Below are 27,993 nucleotides of genomic sequence, written 5' to 3' on the forward strand. Positions count from 1 at the left end.
CTCACGGCGTCACCACCCAGATTTGATTTAGGGAATTTAAGATTGCTTCAAGAAATTTAAATGCCAAATTGATGGCTTAAACAAACATTTGTGAAGCAAAATTACTGAAAATCAATGAACACAACTAAGAACTACATGCAACATCAAAAGATCATTCAGAAAAAAGATCAAACACTTGGTGGGCATCAACCACACACCTAAACACACACACACAAAAAAAAACCCACCTCCTCATTGTCATCTTCGTCACATCACTTGCAGAAAAAAGTAGAAAAAATTCATTCATATTCCCACTTCCTTCTTCTTCTTCTTCATTTCCGGCCACTGACTCCGGTAACAATTTTTTTCCAGTCAAGACTCTCCCAAACTTCTGTCAATATGTTCTCAAAAACATGAGAGAACACTCTAATTGTTCTCACTTCCTTCTTTGAGAATTTACAAATAACAATACACCCACTAATGATTTGGTTTTAACTCTTCATCATTGTCATCTGGTCCCCGATCCTCATTGTCAAATGGTGGAGATCAAAGAGTGTATCAGGTAGAAGAAGAAGAAGAGAGGGTGGGGTTACGATTGTTTTTTCTCATCCTGACAGAGACTAAGTTGGAGGAGGAGAGGTCATCGTTTGAAATCTTCAAACCCCATCTCTTCATCTCCGACCCCCTGTACTCTTCTCATACAGACCCGAAACCCAAAATCAATGGGGAAATCAGATGGTTTTTGTAGTCTTTTACTCCAAACCAACAAAAATTCACGTATAAGGGTTGGAAAAAGCAAAGCATACATGTAGATCTTCAACTTGTTTACATAAACTGATTTCACTCGTTATTGATGTAACCACTCTTTGGAGCTCCAAATCCTTGAGGTTTTTGTCCCTGAAATCAGTCAACCAAGATCCAAATCCTTGATGAACCCGTTGATGGTGAACTTGTAATGATACAATGTGTGGGTGTAGGATCGAACGTGCTATGGTGTCAGAGGCTGAAGCTGAGCGGCGATTCAATGTTTTCCAGAAGCAGTTTGTCAATGGTGGTCGAAAGTGGTTTAGGGTTTTTCTTTAAAATGTGATTCTTTCTTGTTACAATCATAAAAAGAGGAATTGTGTTCTTAAGGAGAGAGAGAGAGAGAGAGAGAGAGAGAGAGAGAGAGAAAGAAAGAAAGAGAAAGAAGGTGGGCCTCTTCTTATTGTATTAATTATGAAAATAAATAAATTAGTATTAGATTTAAAAAGAAATGAAAGAAAAATGGAAAATAAATATCCCAAGGGTATTACAGTCATTACACTATTCAGAGGGACCAAAAACACAATAAAACTAGTTCAAAAGGACCATGAAGCCAAAAAAAATTGAGGTTTGGATAAAACCCCAAAAAAATGCATACCACAGGGACCATTTTTGCAATTTTGTCTATATTCAATGTAAATTTCAACAGTAACTCACAAATGCAGACAAGAAACTTCAAAATTGTAACTTAATCGAGTGAGAATATAACAGAATGAAGATAAAAATTCAAAATTTTCTATTTAATAAACATAAAAAAAAGCATAAATTGAAGATTGAAGCATTATAATAGAAGTTGAGTTTGAGTTGAAAATCAAACCAGAGATGCAATTGCCGGAAGGAGGAGAAGTCGCCACCTAATGTTATGCCGGAAGTGGAGTGGTCAGCTGGAAACACAAGACGTTACAGTGAGAAAGAATGAGAGCCGCAACGATGTAGTATGTGATGATGAGAACATAATAGGGGATGGGGGTGTGAGGCTGAAGGTTTTGTGAAACAAATAGGAAAAAAACAATGCATCAATCAAATGCATAAGAATTTTTTTTAGATTGGTTTGTTGGTTCGCTCCCTAAAAAGGAGTTTACTATTGATCTTTACTCTCTCTCTCTCTCTCTCTCTCTCTCTATATATATATATATATATATATATATATATATATATATATATATATATATATATATATATATACTAGTTTATAACCCGTGGGAACCACGGTTATAAAATTAATCAAACTTTTATAATAAAAACTCAAAATTATTAATAAGTTATTTTAAATAAATTATTAATTTAAGAGATATTTTTTATTAGTTATGTGAAATTATAATCATTGATTCAAATACATATATAAAATTAATTTTTAATATATATTAGATATTTTTTTATTTGTGAATTAATGAAAACAATAATTTAAAATTTAAAATTTAAAATTTAAAATTTAAAATAGAATCACATTAATGAGGAGGTCTAATAAATTTAAAATGGAAAACTAATAGATTGACAAGTGGCAACACATTAATTTAAATGTCTAATATGGTGACACATGGCAAAAGAGCTACTCTTTTATTAGTATACTAGTTTATAACCCGTGGGAACCACGGTTATAAAATTAATCAAATAAGTTCAATTATTCATGGTTGAAATATATATATATATATATATATATATATATATATATATATATATATATATATATATATAAAGGAAATGTTTTTAGGTCCATGCTAAACACGGACCCAAGAAGAATAATATGGGTATTTCTTTCATGATTAAATTGTGTCTTTTAAAAAACATATGAATACTGATATTTTGGGTGAACAATTTTAAGTGTAATTCTATTGTTAAATAAAAAAAACTATGTTGCTATGATTGGTAAAGAAACTAAAGTGCATTGTTATGATTTTATAATAAACAAACAAACAAAAATATACTGCTATGTCTTACATTTAATCTTACTACGTTCCATAAAGATGTTAAAAGTGTAATTAATGTAACATACAGAGAGCTAATGTCATTAGTTAAAAGTAGGATATCTTAAGGTGAAAATATATATTTATACGACTAATAAGCACAAATATATATTTAGAAGCATAAATATGTATTTCTACATTTTATAAAAATATAATATAATTGCACTTTTAGAAGTATAAATATGTATTTATACTTATTTAGAAGCATAAATATGTATTGTTACATTTTTAGAAGTATAGAAGTAATAATATTTCTTTTTACGTTTCTAGAAGTCTAAAATATAAATATATAATTTTATATTTTTTGCATTATAAAAGTATGAATATGTATTTATACGTAAAATGTGTCTTTATACTCCAAACATTTTTAAACGGTACTTAGTAAAAAAAAAGTCATGTATTAATATGTTTGTCCTGTACGATATGAAAAAAAAACATATTTAGGATGAAAACATAAAAGATTCATAAACTTAAATTTATTTTTGAAAATTTGATTTTATGGAACATTGGAATCCTACCATTTTAGGTAGGGAAAATAGCACAAAAGACATTAAGTTTACACCAAAATTCTAATTTGACATTGTGTTTTTTTATGTCTAAAATTTGACAGTTTGTTTTCCAATTTTTTATATTTCTGACAACTTGACCGGTCAACCCAGTTACCTGTTAACATAGCATGATGACGTTTCGGTTTAGATGACATGTCATGCTGACATGACATGCTGACGTGTCAATATTGATTTTTTTTCCACAAAAGACACTAAATTTTCACTTTTTTCGATTTTGACAGTAAGTTTAATTTTTTTTTTTTCAATTTTGACACTCTATTTTTTTGTTCCAAAATCAAACATCATTTTTTCAATTTTGTTCATTGTTGACCATTTTCCATTTGAAACCATATAAATATTTTTAATACATTTTAAACCATATAAATATATTTTTTATGCGAATTTGCATCAATACTTTTAAGCTGAAGCTGTTTCGACAGCTTGCTTTACACAAAATCATTCTTTTATTCATAGTCGTTTGAATATAACACTCTATAAGATAATAAACAAAAGGAATCCTAATGTTAAATTTTTCAATTTTTTTGGGTGTAGATGTTTTATCATGAATCTAAAGGATAATCTTTCTAAATTTTGACAAAAGTTGATGAGGGAATTTTCATGGGATACTCTTATAATTTTGTAGCCTATAGGGTGTTGAATAAGAGAACTAGGAAGATTGAAGAAACTTTCAATGTCACATTTGATAACTATAATGTCAAGAGAAGTGAACAAAATTGCGTTCAAAACCCAATAATTTCTAAATCTAATGATGAGTCTGAGCAAATGTTTACATTTGATGTTGATCTCGATTCAATTTTTGGTATTCCTGATAGGGAAATTGATGCAGAGATTAATATTGAAGATAATCAAATTCCTAAGGCATCAAAACATTTTGATGATTTGACAATTTCACTTGAAGAAAATGATGTACATTCTTTATCAGTCTTACAAGTCCATGTCGAAAGAATGCAAGTATTATCTAATCATGTCCAGGCAGAACATATGTCTAACCATCCTGATGTCGAGGGGGAGCATATGTCTAACCATCCTATTATCAAGGGGGAGCATATGTCTAACCATCCTGATGTCGAGGGGGAGCATATGTCTAATCATCCTGATAACGAGGGGGAGCATATGACTAACGATCCCGCTGTCAAGGGGGGCACATGATGAATCCATTGGTTGACGAGGAGCCAAGTAGATTGACTCATGATGAGGTCAATGATGTAAATAATGATTTTTCATAATTTTGCTAACAATATCTCAATTACAGGAGAAAGATAGGAAGTTGATTAAGTTTATGAAGACGCACAACTGGAATTTGATCCTACATTTCTAGCGATGGACAAAGGGACGAAAAATCATCCAAAGGAACAGATTCTCGGTGATCCACGTTCTGGTGTTTTTACTCAAGCCCATATTCGAGCAAAAAAGGAAGTTTTAAATGTACATCAAGAGTTTTGTATGTTCAATGTTTTTATTTTGAAAATTGAACCAAAAACTGTCAAGGTTGCATTAGAACATTCCGATTGGTTTGTTGCTATGCAATCTGAGTTGGCAGAATTTGAACAAAACAAGGTTTGGAGACAAGTTCCTAAACCTGATGATGTTTTGATAGTTGGTCTCAAACAGGTTTTTAAAAATAAAACTGATAAAGAAGACAATATTGTTCGAAATAAAGCTACATTAGTCGTAAAAGGTTATTTTCAACAAAAGAGAATTGATTATGAAGAAACCTTTTTCCTGTCCCAAGACTTGAAGTGGTAAAAAAATTTCTTGCTTATGCAGCTCACAAGAATTTTGATGTTTACCAGATAAACGAAAAATATGTATTCCTCAATGGATTTCTTGAAGAAACGGTGTATGTCGAACAACCACCTGGTTTCGTTAACGATGGGTATCCTAATTAGTGTTATATTCCCGACAACGTAGTTTATAGGTTGAAACAAGCACCTCGTGTCTGGTATGCAACTCTTACCAATTTTTTGAAAATGGCTAAATTTAAACAAGGATCTGTTGATCCTACTTTATCTCGAAAGAAAATCAGTGATCATTTGATGCTTGTTCAAATTTATGTCGATGACATTATATTTGGTTCAACTGATCCTTTGTTGTCGAAAGAGTTTGAGGAACTAATGAAGAGTCCATTTGAAATGAGCATGATGGGTAAGATAAATCACTTTTTGGGTTTAAATATTCGTCAAAGAAAGGAAGGAATCTTTATCAATCAAGAGAACTACACTCGAAACATACTTGAAATATTTGGGATGACGAATTTCTCGAAGGTCAAAGTACATATGGTTGTTGGCACACACTTAAGTCCTTCCTTGGATAAGCTTGTTGCTGATCTTAAAACATATAGAAGCATGATAGATTCGATTTTGTATTTAACTATAAGTCGACCTGATATTATGTTTTTTGTATGTAATTGTGCCAGGTATCAATCGAACCCAAGAGAACACCATCTTATTACAGTGAAGAATATCTTTCGATATCTTCAGGGTACACAATCGTTAGGACTGTGGTATCCAGTGAAAATTGGATTCTTTATTCAAACTTTTTCTGATGCAGGTCTTGGGGGCTGTTAACTGGATCGAAAGAACAATACTAGAGAATGTCAACTACTAGACGAGAAACTTGTGAGTTGGCAATCGAAAAGGCAGACATGTGTTTCTATTGTGATAGCTGACATTGAATACATTCTTGTTGTCGCATGCACATCTCAAGTGCCTAGATACAAATCTAATTGCGTGACTATGCAATAAATATGAAGAAGATACCTTTGTATTGTTATTCAGAAAGTGTTATTCGCATTTGTCACAATCAAGTTCCACATTCGAAAACCAAGCATATTGCTCTTCGTTACCACTTCATAAAAGATCACGTTGACGATGGAAATATTGAAGTTCATTTCGTCAAAACAACATATCAACTTGTTGATATTTTCACGAAACATTTCGATGAAAAATCATTTTTAAGTATTTTACATGTTTTCGGAATGATGGATGCATGTTCTGTTCCACATATAACATATTTGTTTTGGATATATGTTTTACCTTACTTTCGATTGTTTACATCACTTTCGATTTGTAGGTATAGGTTTTTAGTATTATTTTAACTCTCGTTTCATTTTTCATTCCGATTCAGAGGTTACTCTTCATGTTAAGCATTCGATTGCCTCGCATTCGAGTTCATTTTGAATCATTTAGTATCACTTTCGAGTATGGATGATGAATTTTGATAACTGACTTTATTTTTGGAGGATGATCACGCTTACCACCTCATGATTGGAATGAACATATCTTGGTAACATTACTATTTACTTTATTTTTGTTTTTGCTTTCTAAAAATCAAAAATCCAAAAAGATTTCCTTATTTTTTGTTTTTGCTTTCTGTAAATCAAAAATCCAAAATGATTTTCTTATTTTTGTTTTTTCTTTCTATAAATAAAAAATCCAAAAAGATTTTCTTATTTCTTATTTTTGTTTTCTATAAATCCAAAATCCAAAAATATTTTTTTTTTGTTTGAATTTGGGGAATCTCATTGTAACAATATGTTGTACTTTCGCATGCCACGCAAGTATATTCAAAGGGGAACATGTATGATTCGAAAATATGAACTAGTTAAGTGTCCTTAGAAGAGTGATGTAGCATGTTGTCCTCAAGCGTCAAAGACTCTATGTGTTCGAAGCCTTAATGAAATTATCAACACAAAAGTTTCTTCTCAATTAGGCTATATTCACATTAGTCGACGAGCTACCTTTCTCTTCTCACAATGAGTAAAGAGCTTTCTGCTAAGTCCATAATTTTTGCAGAGGTACAATGAGTCCTTCTAACCAATCTTTTTCACCCAACATTCTTTCACTTTCGCACATAATGACATATACCCAAGACATCTCTCATCGAAACCTACCAAGATATAGGTATGTCACAACTCCGTGTTAATGATCCTGAATCATTTTTCTGTGATGATGGTGAAACCCAACAAACTTTAACTTCAATGAATTGATGGTGAACATTCTTGTTCAATATTTTAACGAAACATTTGTTTCAATGTACCACTTTTGATGTTCAAAATATCATTTCATTCATATTGCATGATCTTAATAAAATGTACTAATCCCAAGTCATTTTTAGCCAAAAGATCCAGATTTTCATTATTTGTGAAATTATATTTCAGGTTGAATATCCTTTCTACATTCTTTGTTACTACAAATTTATTGAAACCTAATTGCTCTTGACTAAACTAGTCATCCAAGTATTTTTACATATTATGTCAAACTTATGTTAAGTTGTGAACTTATGTGAAAACGAATCTACCTTCGAACCTAACGAAAAAGAGACCATTCGATAATCCTCAAAGAGTTTTTCTATTGTACTTCATGGGAAACCACACAAGCAATTTGATATCTCTCTTGATGTCAAAGGATCTTTGATATCACGATACCCACAATTTTCCTTTTCCTTGCTTCTATCTCATTCTTTGGCACACGAAAGCACTGAAATCCCTAAGGTTTTGGGTATTACTAACTTGAAACTTAGATTTTGCAAAGACTGGAAAATTATTTTACTTATCCTTACCATAAGTGAATGATCCAAGCCTCCATGTTGAAGGATGGTTCTCTATTGTTCATGAAACTTGTACAATCTCTCTTGGTATCGAAACTTATGATGGTTCTTATCTGATTGGGGGAAGCAAATGATCTGGTTAAAGTGACGGTTCGAGATATGCACGGGAATTTAGGAGAACAATAATCATCACTTTTCAACATGGAATTTTTCCATTGGGCAACTGTTTGAATTCAAAATTCACACAAGTTATATAAGGAAAATTAGTCTTCCGATTTTCAGTTTATGCTCTCTGCAAGTTTACCAGAACCCGAACTGTTTCACTCCAAAATTCTCTCAAATAGCTACTACTCAATCCAATGTCGATCCAGTTACAACCAATGAAGATGAAATTTCCCAACCGATGATGAAGATTTCGCACACTAATATTCAACTAATTCCATCTTTGGATGTGTATCTGAGTGAATTCCATCTGCTTTTTCAGATTTTGAAATATTTTGTTCTTTCGTTTGCTTTGTCTGGAGCATTTTCTATTCCAATGGAATGGTTCTCTCTTGTTGTTTCTATAGTTGTTTTCAACAAGAAAACCAAAGTTCTCATTGTCCATATTTCCTCTTCAAAGACGAAGAAGTTTACTCGGAAGCAGTTTGCACAAATATTGAAGTTACCAACTTTAGGTAACTTTTATGATGTCTCTATTGATCAGGTTATTTGATGGGACATCAACCGACTCTGGTGAATATTAGTTCATTTAAGAAGACGAGCCAGCTTCCTAGTATTTGGAGTTTTCTGTTTGGAATTATCTTAAGGTGCTTGACAAGGAGAAGTTACGGGTTGGATAAAGCTAAACCAGAAGTTTATTCAGTGATGGTGGGTCTGTATTACGGTCTGAATGTAGACTATGCTTCACTACTGTGGGAAGAATTTGGGACCTCAATTTTTCATTGCAAACCATCAACTGGAGTGGCGAGTCCTAGGTTTTAAGGGTTAATTTTGAAGGAAATTTATAGCTTGGAAAATATTCTTATTCCATGAAGGTTTGTTACAACTGAATTTCCCACAGTGACAGTTCCTAAGGTAATTGTGGATTATGCTACTATTTTTCCTGTTGTTGCTCGAATCCATGATTCGATGCTCAATCTGATGGACCCTAAGAATCAATTGTTGGAGGAATATTTGGCTTCTATTGATTCGACTCCAATTGGTTTTCTTCTACCAAAGGTTTCTCAAAAAGGGGTCGATGGTTTGTCAAAAGGGTCTAAGGGTATAAAGATGAAGAAACAAACACCAAAGCTCAAATATGTAGATGAAGAGTTGGTTAAATAAACTATACCCACAAAAACTGGGAAAGGGGTACTGAAGTGAACAAAGAAAAATTCTGATCCAACAACAACGAAACCTGTTCAAGAACCAGTTGTTGAGACTATTAACCCAAAAGTTGTTGAAACTTCTGATCCAATTCCTGATAAAGCAAAACATACATAGGAAAGTGAGCCAGTTGTGACTAAACGTGGTTCGAAGAAAGTTAAGAAACTGCAATTCACAAGAAAAGGAGCAATTTTTTTTGTGAGGTTTCGAGTCCTGGTCTCCTGCATCAAAGAAGCGTCGAGCTTTAGATATTGTGAAGAAGTTGAAGAAAAGTAAGCATAATGATCAACCTATAATTCAATTTGATAAGGTCACTGTCGAGACTGATAATGACTATGATGGGTCTGACACTCGACTTGAGGATTCTTTTCATGTTTCACCGCGAAAGGATACTTATGTCAAGTCGAATTTTAAGGAGACATAGATTGCAGATGTCACTGTAAACTTATCTGATACAGGTACAAACATCGATTCGGGTGACCAACAATAAACCACCATCCCTGAGAAGGATTTAGTCAAACTATCCAGGGTTTCGAATACCAAGTCCGTTAGGGAGGAGGTCGAAACTCCAGACATCACTATGAACTTATCTAATAAGGACACAAATGTCAACATGGATGAAGGGATGATCAATGTCGAATCTATTGCCACAACTTCCATTACAACTTCAACAGTTTTACCACCACCAACCTCGCCCATTCCTACTTTTGTTTCTATTTCTACTGTATCACCAACATTTTTTTGGTGTTATGCAAGAACCCATCACAACTCTTTTTTCCTCACAATCAACTGAGAAGTCATTTCAAGGAGACGAAGCTGATGATGAAGATGGCATGGTTTCGTTTGCAGGGATTCAATTCAATCCAAAAGAAGAAGATATTCCTAATGAACTAATCATGCCAGGTAAGAAATTCAAGATAATGAACTCAAAGATCAATTCTCTTCTTCAAATTACAGCTGATACTGGAGGGAAGAATTATGTGACTGGTGTTGAGATTGATTATTTGTTGAAAGCTCAAGAATCACGATTGCAGAATTTGATTGAATGTGTTAATAAGAAACAAGAAGAACGATTGGCTACTCATTCAAAGAGTTTTTATTATGAGATTCAAAAGCTTTGTGATGTTGCTAAGGAAATTCATGAACATTTTATGGAAAAAGTGAATGCAACGAAGGAGCCTCTGGATCTCAACGTTGCTGAGATACAATATTTGATATCGAAAGAATTCAAGAAGCTGGAGGAAAACTACAATTTGTTGCATGGAAAAGTGGATGTTATTGCTGGTGTAATAACTTGTTTACTTGAGTTGAACAACGAGTATACAAAGGACTTTAAGCTAAGTCTGGAAAGGATGAAAAGGTGTTTGAGAAAGTGGAGGAATTTTTGTCTGGGATTAAAGACACCTTATCAAAGGTGGTTCTTTAAAATCAATCTCCCATCATTAAAGAATCAATATCAAAGATGGTTTCGACTGTTGATTTAAACATCAAAGTTGAGCTGGCTCCAATCCTTAGTTTGGTACTTTGTTTACCAACAAATGCTCCTCGTGCTACGCAAGTTTTGCAGGGGGGAGAAAAATGAGTTGGAGGAGCTGGATATTCAAATGTTTATGGTGATGATACATAAGTCATTTTTGGGAAGGTTATTTCGAATCAAATTCAGAAAACAATTCCTATGAATCCTATAACTGTATCTTCGACAACAAATTCTACAACTATGAATGTGTTGAAAGTTCCATTGAACGGGATTTCGACCAAGGTGAAGGAGGTTCGATGTGACATCCCCAAAATCACGGTCAGAAAAGACCGATTTCATTTATGCTTTTTAAAATAATTTCAGAGTAAATCCTTTTGATTTAAAAGAGTTGCGGAATTTGTTCCCAAAACAAAATATGATAAAATAATATTTCTCAAAGCATTTCATCAAGAGATGCATTTTCATTATATAATCAAAACTCGGGATGTCATGTTCCGATACAGACCATAAAGTATAAACGATAACATTACAAGTCATTCAACAAATATATACATATACTGACTAGTAAACAAAACAACTCGATGATTCAACCATCTTATGCCCTTGCGCCACTTCCTGTAAGATAAATAAAACTGAGTGGGTCAGGCTTGGGAGCCTGGTGAGCATATAGGGTTTTCAACCCACAACAAATAAATTATATTTAATTTCACCAACCAATCACTATCCCGATTACCCATTCCCGTTATCCTCACTTTACGTCCCTAAAACAACATCTATCTCAAGGGACCTAATCTAGGATTTTCATCGGGACGGACATTACTGCTAAGGGTTTTCCTCAACAATAGATATCCTAAAGGCAACCATGAGGGGATAGAGTACACCGGTGAACACATCGTTCACAACACCTACAGGTTATGAACCTGCTAGCGTCCCACATGACTGTCTAGAAAGAGTCTGTGGTCGTTATCTATACTCCGTTGAATAACTAGATCAACAACAATAACAACAACAACAACATCGAGGCCTCTCATCTGTTTCTTACACACCAACTATCTACCCATGTTCTACCCAACATATTAGTAGATAAAAATATATATTTTCATACATAGTTTAAAATATGTATAGCATTTTCATTCAATACATATACCACATAACAGATGAGGCACACCCACATAACACGTATTTCACAGAAAATAAATCAGATCTATGAGATAGAAGAGAGTGAATATACATTCACACACATAACAACAAAATTATACACATAACACGTATTTTGTATAAAATACTTCATCATTATGCGTTAGAAGAAAGTAACTACACACTCACTTGATCAGAAGATGATCGGACAACACTACGACTTGTAGAAGTAGTACTCTTCGGCAGCTCTGGAAGATCTCCACAAAAATCGAACTTCTCGCGGGCAGAGCTTTGGCTCGGAAATCACACCTCTCGGGATCTTCGGGGCTTTGCTTCGGGGCTCGGGATTGATATCGGGGCTTCGGGATACTTCTGGCACGCAAAACGATGCAAAACGGGAGAAAGAGAAGAGAAAATGAGCAAATGAGTCGGCTGCCCTCGCATCCCTTTTATAGGAGGCTGAGGCCTCGCAGTACGTTGGGCGTACGCCGGTACGGTACGTTGGGCGTATTCCTCCGAAATCGATATTTGCATGCGTCATCCGAAGAACTCGAGTGCGAGGGTTGTCATGCTTCGTTGTACGCTGGGCGTACTTCGGATAAGTCCGGTGACTCCTCTTCGGATAATATCGGGTTTAATAATAAAATTTATATATTAATTATTTAATAAACTTGAAAAATTCATATCTTCTTCATACGAACTCTGTTCTCGATGTTCTTTATATCCACGCGTAGCTGAGACTACGCTCTACAACTTTTGTTTAGACACCGTCGGCTAATTTTGAATTTATTTTTATTATTTATTTTTAATAGGCCGGGACAAGAAAACTTCGTTATAAAATCATAACTTCTTTATCCGAAATCCATTCTCGCCTATCTTTTTATCGCTTCGCTACCCCTAACGAGATCTTCGATTCTCGTTTAGATTGTTTCAGCTAAAAACCGCTCGATCTCAAATCGAGTATTCGGGCTGCATACTGCTAAGTCGAAACTTCAGAAAATCATAACTTCCTCATACGAAGTCAGATTTGGGCGTTCTATATATATATATATATTCGGAAACCTCATTTCGGCCATTACAACTTTATGTAAAGATATCGAGTTTATTTTACACTTAAATTTTGACGCTTATTTTTATCTTTAATTAATCAAATCACATAATTAAGCAATTAAGCATAAAACACATAATACTCAAATAATACACTTCTATTATTTCAAAACGGGTTACAAGGTTAACCTAGACTATTATATCAATATTAATGACAAGCCCAGAAACACAGGCGTTACAATTCTCTCCACCTTAGAATGATTCCGTCCCCGGAATCACACGTCAACAAACAAATGCGGATAGCGACCCATCATGTCACTCTCCGTCTCCCAGGTGAGATTCGGCCCATTCGTGTGTTTCCATCGGACAAGCACTAACTCGGATATCTTGCGTCACAAATTCTTAGTCTTTCGGTCAACGATTTCCTCTGCTTCTTCAATCAACCTTTTGTTCTCATCGATTCTCAACCCCGAAAGTGGAATCATGTCGGGAACTTCTCCCGTGAACTTCCTCAAATAACACACATGAAAAGTGTTATGAATTTCATTCAGTTCTTCTGGTAGTTCGAGCTTGTAAGCTTGGTTCCCAATCCTCTGAAGAACTTTAAACGGTCCAATAAACCTTGGACTTAATTTTCCCCTTTTACCAAATCTTATAAGTCCCTTCCACGGCGAGACTTTAAGCAAAACTGAATCTCCAACCTCAAAATTCATCGGTCTTCGCTTGTTGTCAGCATAGCTCTTTTGACGGTCCTGAGCTGCTAACATTCTTTCCCTAATTATTTTCAACTTTTCAGCAGTTTAATAAACCAACTCGGGTCCCATAAACTGCTTTTCCCCAGCCTCAAGCCAACAAGACGGCGTACGACACTTATGTCCGTACAAAGCTTGATAAGGTGCCATCTTTATGCTCGAGTGAAAACTATTATTGTAGGAAAATTCTACCAAAGGTAAATGTTCATCCCAATTACCTTGGAATTCCAGGGTACATGCTCTCAGCATATCTTCAAGTGTTTGTATCATTCGTTCGCTCTGACCATCAGTCTGCGGATGGTAAGCTGTACTTAAACACAACTTGGTACCAAATTCCTCTTGTAGACTTTTCCAAAACCTCGAGGTGAAACGGCTGTCACGACCCGATACAATCGTTAATGGAACACCGTGAAGCCTCACAATTTCCTTCACATAAGAATTTGCAAGCTTCTCCATACACCATTTCTCCTTGGCCGCTATGAAATGCGCACTCTTAGTGAATCGATCAACGACCACCCAAATCATGTCGTGACCATTCTTTGTTCTGGGCAGTTTAGTGACAAAATCCATAACAATGTCTTCCCACTTACCCATAGGCACATGCAATGGTTCTAAACTCCCATACGGTTTCTGATGTTGTGTCTTGACTCTCGCACAAGTCACACACTCGGCCACATACTTTGCAACATCAAGCTTCATCGTCGGCCACCAGTAGTAGGGTTTCAGGTCCATATACATTTTAGTGCTACCGGGATGAATCGAGTACATGGTCTTGTGAGCTTCTTCCATCAGAAGATCTCTAATTCCTCCTGTCTTAGGTATCCAAATCCGATCTTGGAACACCTTCAGTCCATGACTGTTTATACCGAACACCAATGTTTTGCCCAAACGTTCCTCCTTTCGGTCATTCTTCTCAGAAGCTTCCTCTTGAGCTTTATTTATACTTTCCACAATGGTCGAGACAACTTCAATTCTCAACGCTCTTGGCCTCTTCCTTTCAAGATTGACTTTCCGACTGAGAGCATCAGCAACAACATTAACTTTACCAGGGTGGTAAAGTATCTCACAGTCGTAGTCCTTAAGTAACCCTAGCCAGCGTCGTTGCCTCATATTCAATTCTTTCTGATTAAAGAGATATTGGAGACTCTTATGATCAGTGAAAAGTTTGCACTTTGTGCCATAGAGGTAATGCCTCCATATTTTTAGAGCGAAAACCACCGCTGCCAACTTCAAATCATGAGTCGGGTAGTTCTTTTCATGCTCTTTCAGCTGTCGAGACGCATATGCTATTACCTTTTCTCTTTGGGTCAAAATACAACCCAATCCAACCCCAGACGCATCGCTATAAACAGCGAAGTCTTCAACTCCATCGGGTAGAGAAAGTATCGGTGCCTCGCATAGCTTCTTCTTTAGCTTCTCGAATGCTTCTTTATGCTTATCACTCCAAGCATAAGTAGCTCCTTTGTGGTTCAAAGTTGTTAATGGAGTAGCGATCGACAGCCTTGGATAAACCTTCGGTAATATCCGGATAATCCCAAAAAGCTTCGGATCTCCATGGGACTTTTCGGTTGTTCCCACTTCATCACAGCTTCGATCTTCGCTGGATCAACCATTATCCCTTCTTGGTTGACCACGTGACCCAAGAATTGGACTTCACGAATCCAAAAATCACATTTGGAAAACTTTGCATACAACTTCTCCTTCTTCAAGACTTCCAACACTTCTCAAAAGTGTCTGCCATGCTCCTCTTAGATTTTCGAATAAATCAGAATGTCATCTATGAACACTATCACAGATTTATCTAGGAACGGATTACAAACCCTGTTCATTAAATCCATGAATGCTGCTGGAGCATTGGTTAGTCCAAACGACATAACCAAAAACTCGTAGTGTCCATATCGTGTTCTGAATGCAGTCTTCTCTATATCCTGCTCTCATACTTTCAGCTGATGATATCCTGACCTTAGGTCGATCTTTGAAAAATAACTTGAACCTTGTAGTTGATCGAACAGGTCATCAATCCTCGACAACAGATATCTATTCTTTATTGTTGCCTTATTTAGCTCTCGGTAATCAATGCACATTCTCATACTTCCATCTTTCTTCTTCACCAATAACACCGGAGCTCCGCAGGGTGATGAACTAGGTCTAATGAAACCCTTGTCCAATAACTCATGAAGTTGCATCATCAACTCCTTCATCTCCGTCGGTGCTAATCGATAAGGTGCTTTTGCTATTGGCGTCGTCCCTGGTAACAAGTCTATTCTAAACTCCACTTGTCTATCAGGCGGTAATCCAGGAAGATCTTCGGGAAATACTTCCGGATAATCACACACAATGGGAATATTCTGCATCACCTTCTTTTCCTTCTTAGCATCGATCACGAATGCTAAGTATGACGTACACCCCTTGGTCAAACATTTTCTGGCTTTCATTAGAGAAATGATTCCAGAATTTACTCTGCGTTTATCTCCATACACCATAAATGATTCCTTCCCAGGCAGGTTCACTTTCACTATCTTCTTCTTGCATAAAATTTCGGCATCATTGGTGCTAAGCCAATCCATTCCAAGCACGATGTCGAAACCATTAAGTTCGATAGGCAATAATTCCTCGTGGAACTTATTCCCATTCAGATCAATTAAGATGTTTTTCATACGATGGATAACAGGTACAAACTTGCCACTAGCAACTTCGACTAATAAGGCATTATCTAGTCTATCAACAGGAAAAGCTAGTTTTCTACCAAATTCATGCGATATAAAGGAGTAGTTGGCTCCAGAATCAAATAAAATTTGGGCAGACAATGTGTTTACGAGAAAGGTACCTGAAGCGACATCAGCTTCATCTTTAGCAGCTTCCAGTGTCATCTGGAATGCTCTCGCCTTTGGCTTTGGCAGAATGTTGGGTCTAGCTGCCTCCTTCTTCTTCGGGCAGTCCCTTGACATGTGTCTCTCCTCACCACAACCATAGCAAACCTTCTTAGAGAGGGTACATTCATTGGCATAGTGCCTTGGCTTTCCACACTTGTAGCATGTGGCCACTACCTCACATTTTCCATGATGCTTCTTCTTACATTTGTCGCACCATTTCGCTTCGCCTCCACCTCCCCTCGAACCAGACTTCGAGAACTTGTTTTTCTTATTGGACCCTGAAGTTCCATCGAACTTCCTCTTTTCACCAACATCTATCCTTTCCAGACCCTTTTCCTTCTGCTGGGCCTCCACATTTTTAGCTGCTCGAACAGCTGTTTTCAGAGTAGTTGCCATCTTGACTGTCGGACCAAAGTCGGCAGGCAGTCCATTAGCAAACCTCTCAATCTTGGAGAGTTCCGTTGGCACTAGGTACGGATATAACTTCATTTTCTCAGTGAATGCAGTAGCATAGTCATCTATGCTCATCCTCCCCTTCTTCAAGTTTTGGAAATCATTGTTCAGATCAATCAGATCTATCTCTGAACAATACTGCACCCTTAGTTGTTCCAAGAACTCCTCCCATGACATTTTCAGGGCTTCCCCTCATGGCATAGTATCTGCCAACAACTTCCACCAACTCAAGACTCCAGTCTTCAGTTGTCTAACTGCAAAAACAGTCTTCTGTTTGTTGCTACAGTCGCAACTTTCAAATACCATCTCCATTTCGGATATCCAATCCATAATCTCAACAGGCTTCGGGCTTCCAGAAAGATTTGGCGGCTTGGCGCCCGAGAAGTTCTTGTACATTCGCCCATCCTCGTTGTTTCTCCTTTCCAGATCGTTCCTTCGTTCTCCTTGAGTCCCAACTTGACTCATAATGCGACTATTGTTTCCTTCTTCCAATTGTTCGGGAATCAATTCGGGTTCCTCAATAGGTATGATAGGTTCATCCCTATTATCATGCAACATCTGTCGCATTTCATCCCTTTGTTCGGCTAACATAACCCGAATCATGGCTTGCACCCCAGCCATCGTTATTGGTTCTGGTGTTGCTGCTACAACAGGTGCTTGCTCAATCACTAGCGGTTGATTCCTGTTTTCATCCGCGTTTCCAACGCCACTCCTTGTTCTCACCATTTTTGATCTACACACCGAATAAGGTGAAATTAGATCCTCATTCACGATAGATATTCAAATCATCCTTATTACTACGAAACGTTTACATGTTAGTTCTAATACCGTAGACATACACTTAGAATCCTACACACATAAGGTTTCCAGATCCGGTCGGCAAAAGACCATAGATCCGAACAAATAATATCATATATGGCAACATATAACATTTAGCACATAAAAACATTTTAGGCAGCTTCCTAAAATATACTAGTGCTCGTGTCTATAATATATCAGACACACATCTCACAATCTCCACTTAGCATTCTAAGTTTAAGTCTAGAAATCCTACAAATTCCTAGTTCGCTTAAACTAATGCTCTGATACCAACTGTGACATCCCCAAAATCACGGCCAGAAAACACCGATTTCATTTATGCTTTTTAAAATAATTTCAGAGTAAATCCTTTTGATTTAAAAGAGCTGCGGAATTTGTTCCCAAAACAAAATTTGATAAAATAATATTTATCAAAGCATTTCATCAAGAGATGCATTTTCATTATATAATCAAAACTTGGGATGTCATGTTCCGATACAGACCACAAAGCATAAACGATAAAATTACAAGTCATTCAACAAATATATACATATACAGACTTGTAAACAAAACAACTCGATGATTCATCCATCTTATGCCCTTGCGCCACTTCCTGTAATACAAATAAAACTGAGTGGGTCAGGCTTGGGAGCCTGGTGAGCATATAGGGTTTTCAACCCACAATAAATAAATTATATTTAATTTCACCAACCAATCACTATCCCGATTACCCATTCCCGTTATCCTCACTTTATGTCCCTAAAACAACATCTATCTCAAGGGACCTAATCTAGGATTTTCATCGGGACGGACATTACTGCTAAGGGGTTTCCTCAACAATAGATATCCTAAAGGCAACCATGAGGGGGATAGAGTACACCGGTGAACACATCGTTCACAACACCTACAGGTTATGAACCTGCTAGCGTCCCACATGACTGTCTAGAAAGAGTCTGTGGTCGTTATCCATACTCCGCTGAATAACTAGATCAACAACAACAACAACAACAACATCGAGGCCTCTCATCTGTTTCTTACACACCAACTACCTACCCATGTTCTACCCAACATATTAGTAGATAAAAATATATATTTTCATACATAGTTTAAAATCTGTATAACATTTTCATTCAATACATATACCACATAACAGATGAGGCACACCCACATAACACGTATATCATAGAAAATAAATCAGATCTACGAGATAGAAGAAAGTGAATATACATTCACACACATAACAACAAAATTATACACATAACACGTATTTCGTATTAAATACTTTATCATTATGCGTTAGAAGAAAGTAACTACACACTCACTTGATCAGAAGATGATCGGACATCACTACGACTTGTAGAAGTAGTATTCTTCGGCAGATCTGGAAGATCTCCACAAAAATCGAACTTCTCGCGGGCAGAGCTTCGGCTCGGAAATCGCACTTCTCGGGATCTTCGGGGCTTCGAAACTTGCTTCGGGGCTCGGGATTGATATCGGGGCTTAGGGATATTTTTGGCATGCAAAACGATGCAAAACGAGAGAAAGAGAAGAGAAAATGAGCAAATGAGTCGGCTGCCCTCGCATCCCTTTTATAGGAGGCTGAGGCCTCGCAGTACGTTGGGCGTATGCCGGTACGATGGGCGTATTCCTCCGAAATCGTCATTGCATGCGTCATCCGAAGAACACGAGTGCGAGGGTCGTCATGATTCACTGTACGCTGGGCGTACGCCAGTACGTTGGGCGTACTTCGGATAAGTCCGGTGACTCCTCTTCAGATAATATCGGGTTTAATAATTAAATTTATATATTAATTATTTAATAAATTTCAAAAATTCATATCTTCTTCATACAAACTCCGTTTTCGACGTTCTTTATATCCACGCATAGGTGAGACTACGCTCTACAACTTTCGTTTAGACTTCGTCGGCTAATTTTGACTTTATTTTTATTATTTATTTTTAGTAGGCCGGGACAAGAAAACTTCGTTATAAAATCATAACTTCTTTATCCGACATCCATTCTCGCCTATCTTTTTATCGCTTCGCTACCCCTAACGAGATCTTCGATTCTCGTTTAGATTGTTTCAGCTAAAAACCGCTCGATCTCAAATCGAGTATTCGGGCTGCATACTGCTAAGTCGAAACTTCAGAAAATCATAACTTCCTCATACGAAGTCAGATTTGGGCGTTCTATATATATTCGGAAACCTCGTTTCGGCCATTACAACTTTATGTAAAGATATCGACATTAATTTCAAAATGGGTTACAAGGTTAACCTAGACTATTATATCAACATTAATGACAAGCTCAGAAACACAGTCGTTACATTCGAGTACTGCTCTTTTCAAAACAACTTCAACAGTTGATCTGAAAGACAAAGGAAAGGTCATTCTAACTGAACAATCGGATGAGGAAAAGAAGAAGTTACAAGCAGGAGAGATGGAACGTCAAAGATAGATAAACAACATTCTTCGACAGGGAGAGAACGACCCACCAGGCTTGAAAAAAGGTGATTCGAATAAGCATTGGTGTTACGATACAATATAAATAGTTGTTTTGGGGAAGAATGATGAATTTCTCGAAAGACTGAAGAAGAGCTTTGAGGCGAAAATTTTTTATATCAATCAACTCGATTTTCCGATCAATCACATGCTTTTTTTTCATCTTCACAGTTCAAATTAGCAAAAAACTTCAAAGACAAAAAAATACAAAAGGCTGAAGATTCGTCATGCAATCTTAGGAAAGAATGAAGATGATGTGTGGTCTTTGGTGAAGATTGTGAAGGTGATGAAGATTAAAAGGGAAACTTTGTTCGAGGGTTTTGATTCAGAACTTTTGTTATTTTGTTGTAAGAGAAAATAATGTGGTGTTTGAATTCACGGTTGCTGATTTTCCCCAGATGAATCTGAATGATCTTATCTCAATCATGAAGATATTGATCAATGTGGATGTGTCGAAAATTCCGAAGACGAACATAAATGGCTTCATTCTCGGATTTGGTCATATTAAGGCTTTTCTGGATAGTTACTATGAATACTTGGCTATTACATATATTAATCTTGCCATAGTTATCAAGAGGACTACGAAAGTGCCACAAGCTCTAATGAAGGCAATATTAAATATTAGTTAATTTGAAGATGGAGAAATCATTCAGCAACCTTATGGTGTTGTGTGCAGGGAAAGAACAAGAGAGGGAATTTAACAAAGTTTTTGTTTCAAGTCTCTGATCTGGAAAGATATACAAATTCCCATTTCATAAATATCTTGATTTGAATCAACAATTGCAAAAAGAATGACGATGGAGATAAGGCAAAGATAAGGAAGACTATCTTGTGGTATATGGAAGTTCGAAGAGAGATTTTACAGACAATGAAGATTATAGCTTGATGTTATGATTGTTCTCACTAAGGGGAGAATGTAGCGTCGAAAGTTGTATCTTTCATTTTTTTTCTATATGTGTCGAAAGCAATTGTACTTTCGAAATAGTATCTATTTACAAGACATTGTATGTTTTGTTATGTGGTCTTTAGTCCTTGTACTTTTTAAGTCTGTTGTATCCTATAAATATGCTAAATAACTAGAGTTAGAGTAAGCATTTGAATATTCAGACAACATTTTGTACTCTGTGTGTGTGTATTCTTCAGACGATATATTGAGCCAATCAGATCTTATTTAGATCTCATGTCTTTATTACTTTTTCCGGATCGATTAAGACCATTAATCAATTAGAAAACAGTTCAACATTTCAACGGATGTTAGGGAAATAAGGTCTTTCCCATTTTGCATGACCAATGTTGGCAAGCACCTCACGTGAATCAGGGGTTATATGATGAAATTTTTGTTGAAAATCAGAAATAGTATATGATTTGCATGTATTCCAGAACAAAGGTTCGAATGTTCTATTTTCACCAACTCTTGTGTGCATATACATTGCAACACTCTTATAAAAATACCCATAATAAGAACTATGGAATACCTTAGCTATGCACGAAGTAATGACATCCTCCATATTGGTTATGAATGATACTTCCCTAGCCTCCATGAGAGCTTCCTTTAACTTCATCAAGAAAAAGGTACAAGAGTCGACATTATTTTCCATGACCATAACAAATGCTATAGGCAACGTCTGGTTGTTTTCCGTCCATAGCAACCATTATGAACATTGTCTTAAGGTAGTCCCCTCTTACGTGAATACTACCTATAGAGATGATAGACAACAAACAACGTATGAATGCATGTAATCGTATTTTTTTTTTGGAAAACAAAACAATTAGTTGTAATAAAATGATTTTAAACAATTAAAATAGGGAACAATATTATTTTACCACACATCCAATAGCCATAAAACAGAGTTGGAAGCGACCCATAACATCGGTTTTGATGCTCGTGTAACAATGATGGTTTGTCCGTTGAAGGTTGAAAAGGTAAACTTGCAAGTTCGTAAAGCTTTCTTCGGAGAAACGTTGCTTCAACCTGTTATAATAAAGAATTTTGAATGATCTGAAGTAAGTGAATAACTAAATGGAATACCATGTTTTATAGGGAAGAAATACATAGTAATTTGGTGTCCAGAATGTGTGTCTGTGACTCTGGAATGTCTGCTCTACATGTACAATATTGACTATCGTACTCCAGAATTGGCTTTTATTGTTCAGAATGTACAAAGTCATATTTCTGAATCGCAACTACACCTATCATTAAGTACTCCAGAATAAATATTGCTACTCCAGAATGCTCTATTCCGAAGAAAGTGGTCAGTTTTCCAAAAATTAAAAAACCTAGTTATTATTTTTATATTAATCTTTCATATGAGTTAGATTACTCAATTAGATTTAAGAACATTAGCATCAAGAAACAGGTAAACATGATTTTTGATGCATTTGATTTTATCCATAAGATATCCGGAATCACCTTCTAAGTGACAAAACAAGATCTTTACGGTTTATGAAAGCAAGGTTTTCGTCACTAACACAAGGAAAAACTAACAAAACTTACAATTCTTTTATAGATTTTTTAGAGAATACGAAAAGCACTCGATCTTGGATCATTAGTCCATTAATGACATATTGGATATAAAATTGAGAACATGTTTAAAATGGAATTAAGATTAGACCCATTCGATTTTGTTTTAGCATCATATGGTTTTGTTTCTAACAACAACTATTATTTCGAAGTCTTTGAGTTTTTGATGAAACCCATTTGATAAAATCAAGTAAAGAAAGTTGGAGTTCTCCTTTATTCCCAAGTAACCAAAAAGGAAAATTAGTGACAAATTAACAAAAAAAATAAAGAAGATAAAAAGAAATGGAAATCATGGATCGATTGAAGCATATTGTGATGGAAATAGGAAGAGACATGATATATGTATTTGCATATATACGAAAACTTATGTTCATTAGGTTGAAATGAGAGCATTGTTGTCGTTGCAATATGTTTTGATAACTACTTGGTAGAAGGTAGCCATAAAATTAGAACATGTAGCTTTTATTTGTACATAATTGTTTGATAAAGTACTTGTAAGCTTTTTAAAGGTGTAAAATGACATAAAATACTAAAATTTTTCAATAGCTATTTCAATTACGGATTAGAAATTTTTGTTTAAAATAATAGTTTTAAGTTCGTACTCCTGAATGAAGTTTTTCTTTTAATTTCGAGTTAATTTTTTCATTAAAGATAAATATGTTGTTTGGCACGTGACAACTAGCTGATAAACTAACTTATTTTTCGAACTTTTTTAAATTGTAATATTTGACAAATCAAAAATTAGATTATAAGCGACCTTTTTAGAATATTAATTAGAGTAGTTTTTCAAGTGTTTTTATTTATTTATTTTTTAAATTTTCCAATATATTCCAAATTAACTATATAAAATATATTTTTCTAAATGTCATGTTATATCTTTCCACAGGCGTACCAACTAATTTTTAGCAAATGTTATTTAACTAATTTTTAACAAATATTATTTTTATCAGTTAATTTTTTTCAGTTACTACCTTAAACATAACCAAAAACTAAAAGCTTCAAAAATTCATTGCCCAACATACTCAACATCTAAAATTTAGTATATAGTATTTGTTTAGGTTCGCTAGTTATTTAGGTAAAAACTTAACTTTTTTATAACTTTTTACTCTCAAATCGTATTAACTTGTAAATTCATTCATTGAAATGTATTGTTTCCTGTTACTCTCAGATATCTGAGTTGCACGTAAATGAAGACATAACAACACTTAAACGGGTAGGACCACCCGCATGCCCATGTGCAAGATGCAAGTAGCTAACCCCACATCTAATCCATACATACATGACAAATGTAAACTAATTTTTTTTTTAATAAAAGATTTATTTCTATTTATGTTATAAAAACAATATGACAATTTGGGAGAATTGATTTGACTTTATAAAATCACATGAAGTTATTGATGTAGTAATTGGGTCTGAAAATGGGTCAATGCTAGTGGTCCTTCGAAAAGGATACCTCAAACTCTAATCCCAATATGCATCTCGACACAATCACTCCTCCTTACCCCACACCACCTCCACCATTTATTTAAATGCTGTAAATGCATTAATGAATAAACATTTATCTTTTGTCAATTTTATATTTTCTTGTTATTATATTAAATATTTAAAATTGTATATGCTTGTTCAAAACTCACAAACATGAGTTTGTAGTTTTTAATTAATTAAAATTTTTAATTCAAAAATCATTTTGAGAGCTTTTAACATTTGGTTCTTATGTTTTATGTCAGTTTACAATTTTTAAAACCTTACATGTAATCTTTCAAAATATTCCTAAACAAATAAAACTTACAGCTTTCTGCAAACTGTTACTATGAAAAATATTATGATTCATCTCCAAACACGAGACATGTCCATAAGAACGTCAAAAAATAATGTTCACCTACTTTCTATAATTACAAAGAGTAGTGAATGCAAGTACAATACTTGACACTATTTAATTATTAGTTATTAAAGGGCAAGAACAGAGTAGACAAGACAGGCGATACAAGAAAAGAAAGAAATAAAGAAGTGTTCGAGGTTCATGTTAATACAATAGCACTCTTTTCCATGTGTGGGCTTTTAAGGGTTCTCTTTTCTCATGCACATCTACACTTTAAAGTTTCATCAGAATAACATTCTCTACTTTTCATATAAGTTATAATTTATAAATTCTTTTCTTGACATACGTAATAAATTCATAATTTTATTTGTTGATAGAGGAAAAATCTATCAAAATTTCAAAATATATCAACCATTAAACTTTAAGTTGGTAGCTTTTAGTTGTCAGAAAATTATTTAATTATAGGTTTGATTTTTATAGATTTTAATTTAAAAAAATTATATTTTTGCTCCTTATGATTTTTAATTTCAAAAGAAATGATTATTTCTAATTCTAACATCAGCTAGTATATTATAATTTATTGTTTGATAAAACCATACAAATAGTTTATTTTAGCAGGTACCTTTTGATAAGTTACTTTGAAATATTTAGATAAGTTTATAGAGTTTTTTTCAAAAATATTTCAAATATATACTCAATTATATCTGTTATTTTTTCTTTTAGTTATATCTAAAAGTCCATTTATGTAATTTTGTATTGCAGTGTAACTTATAAGTTGTTTTCTATCAAACACCGTTAATATGTAAACTAGCTTATAAGTTATTAACTTGCTTTTCAACTAAAAATTAACATTTTAACTAGTCTTCCAAACATGTAAATTAGCTTATAAGCTACTAACTTGTTTTTCAATTAAAAATTAATTGTTTTTCAATTAAAAATTAATATTTTAGCTAGTCTTCCAAACAGATCTTATTCTATAGTTTTTAATTTAGAAAATAACTCAATTGTAAGTCTATAGATTTTGATATAGAAAAGTACACTTTTGGTCCTATCATTTTTAATTCTAAAAAAAGTATATTAATTGATGTTCTCGCCACTTTAGTTTTTAATATATCATTGTAGTTTTAATTCTAAAATTAAAAAATAGATTAATTACAATTTTCGTCCCTATAATTTTTAATTTAAGAAATCACATTTTTGATCCCTTTTCCTCATTTTAGTTATTATTATATGATTATTTAATACTTGTTTTAATAAATACAACATCTCATTGTCTATTTATCTTTTAATAATTTTGTTGTATGTATCTTAAATATATAAATTATGCTAGTAATTTTGCATACCAACATTTTTTATTAATCTAGTAATCAATAAAAAAATATAGGATTAATAAAAGAGTAAATTACATGAATGGTCCCTATGGTTTGGGGTAATTTGCACAATTAGTCCCTAACTTATTTTTTTAACACGGAAGGTCTCTTCTGTTTGTTTTTGTTATGCGCTTAGTCCCTATTGTTTGTTTTTGTTACGCGTTTGGTCCATATTTTACCTAAAAAAACTAATATTTAAATAGGAAAAAATGATGGGATAGATAAAGTAAGGTGACGAGGTAGGATTAGAGGTGTGTTTATTTAAATAAATTAAAAAACTAAGGGCAAAATAGTTTTTTTAGGTATGATGGGGACCAAACCCGTAACAAAAACAAACAGTAAGGACCTTCAGAGTTAAAAAAATAAGTTATGGACCAAACACGCAAATTATCTTAAACCATAGGGACCATTCATGTAATTTGCTCTTAATAAAACTACCGCAACGCATGGACGATCACCACTCAGTTAAAACAATTACATGATTTGTATTTTGCAGTGTTTTATATGGAATGAGATTAAAGATTAATTAACTTGCTAAAATTTAAACTTTTTGGAGTTTGGGTTTATCTTGAAGAGGTGACGGAATTGGCGGATGCCATAAGATGTAATGCAACCAAATTCCATTTTATGCATATAAGCATTCCTATGGGTTCGAATAGTGACATAATTGATGGTTGGACAAAGCTTATTGATCGATTATATAAATAAATAAATAAATTTTAAAAAAAATCTAAATGGAAAATGAAGATGTTGTCTGTTGGACATAGCTATGTATCGTTAATGTCAATCCATGGGTCGTCGATGTTTATAGTTGGGTATAATACATTTTTAGAAAAATAGAGAAAACATAAAAATTAAGAGGACGTAAAACGTTCTCTATTTTGATACGATGCGTCAATGTGTACAATGTAACATTCCAAACCGCAGGTTAAAATTTTCATTTTTAGAGTAATTTAAACTATAAATTGCATTCGAGTCAAACCATTTGTTCATAACCATATACAGGAATCAGAGTTTAAGAGGACAATACAGAAACTCAAATCATAAATCTAGTGATATGTGTGTACAGTCTTGCCTTCGCAATCCAATAAGTAACTGCAAAATAGTAAATCCACAAGTGTAAACACAAAGTTTAGTGAATCCCCCAAAATATCTCATACAACACTACATAATAATCAACAATGAGTTGTCAACAGTCTTGAAACTATCAACAGTCTTGAGTATCACATACAACACACAATATAAACTATATGTTATGAGCAACCCCGAGGAATATCAACAGTCTCATTGGGCTAACAACACGCCCTGTGGATTAACAACACACCTCATGTGCTATCAGCAACCCTAGGGACTATCAGCAGTCTCATAGACTTACAGCAATCCAGGAGTTATCAACAACTCAATTCACATATAGCAATAATCAACATGTAAGACTCAACTGGTCAACATATACTACCACACATGAAAGTGTAGTGAGAAGACTCACCATGCGAATAGAAGCTAACACGAAATAGCTCACACACAGGGTAGATAGGTACAATGTGACACCTAACATCAATAAATAAGTACCCTCTCAGTCTACACCATAAAACCCCAAAAATGACCAAAACTCAACCATGGTCAAAGTCAAAGTCAACCTCAGCGGGACTCCATGTCGTGGCAACCCATAGACGACGTCGTGGGCACTAAAAGACAAAATAGTCGGGTTCCCTCCCCGGTCACCATGTCGTGGCCTCCAATAACTGTGTCGTGGGAACTAGGTTCCAACAACATAACATATTTGAAAAAATTACAGACTTTATACCTCCTAATGGTCAGAAATGAAGTGGAGACGCAAGATCTATGCTGGAATCAAGTAACCAAACACCAAAAATGAGCTCCTTATTTCTTAATTGTTCACAAGAATAACTTAACACACTCAAAACACACATATGGAGGTTAGGGTTTGGAGGGAATTCGATCTCAAATAGTGGACGCTGCCAAAATGAGGAACCCTTGGAGTTAATGCCTTTA

This window comes from Lactuca serriola, chromosome 7 (assembly GCF_051521515.1).
Source record: "Lactuca serriola cultivar US96UC23 chromosome 7, Lser_US96UC23_V15, whole genome shotgun sequence".
NCBI lineage: Eukaryota > Viridiplantae > Streptophyta > Magnoliopsida > Asterales > Asteraceae > Lactuca > Lactuca serriola.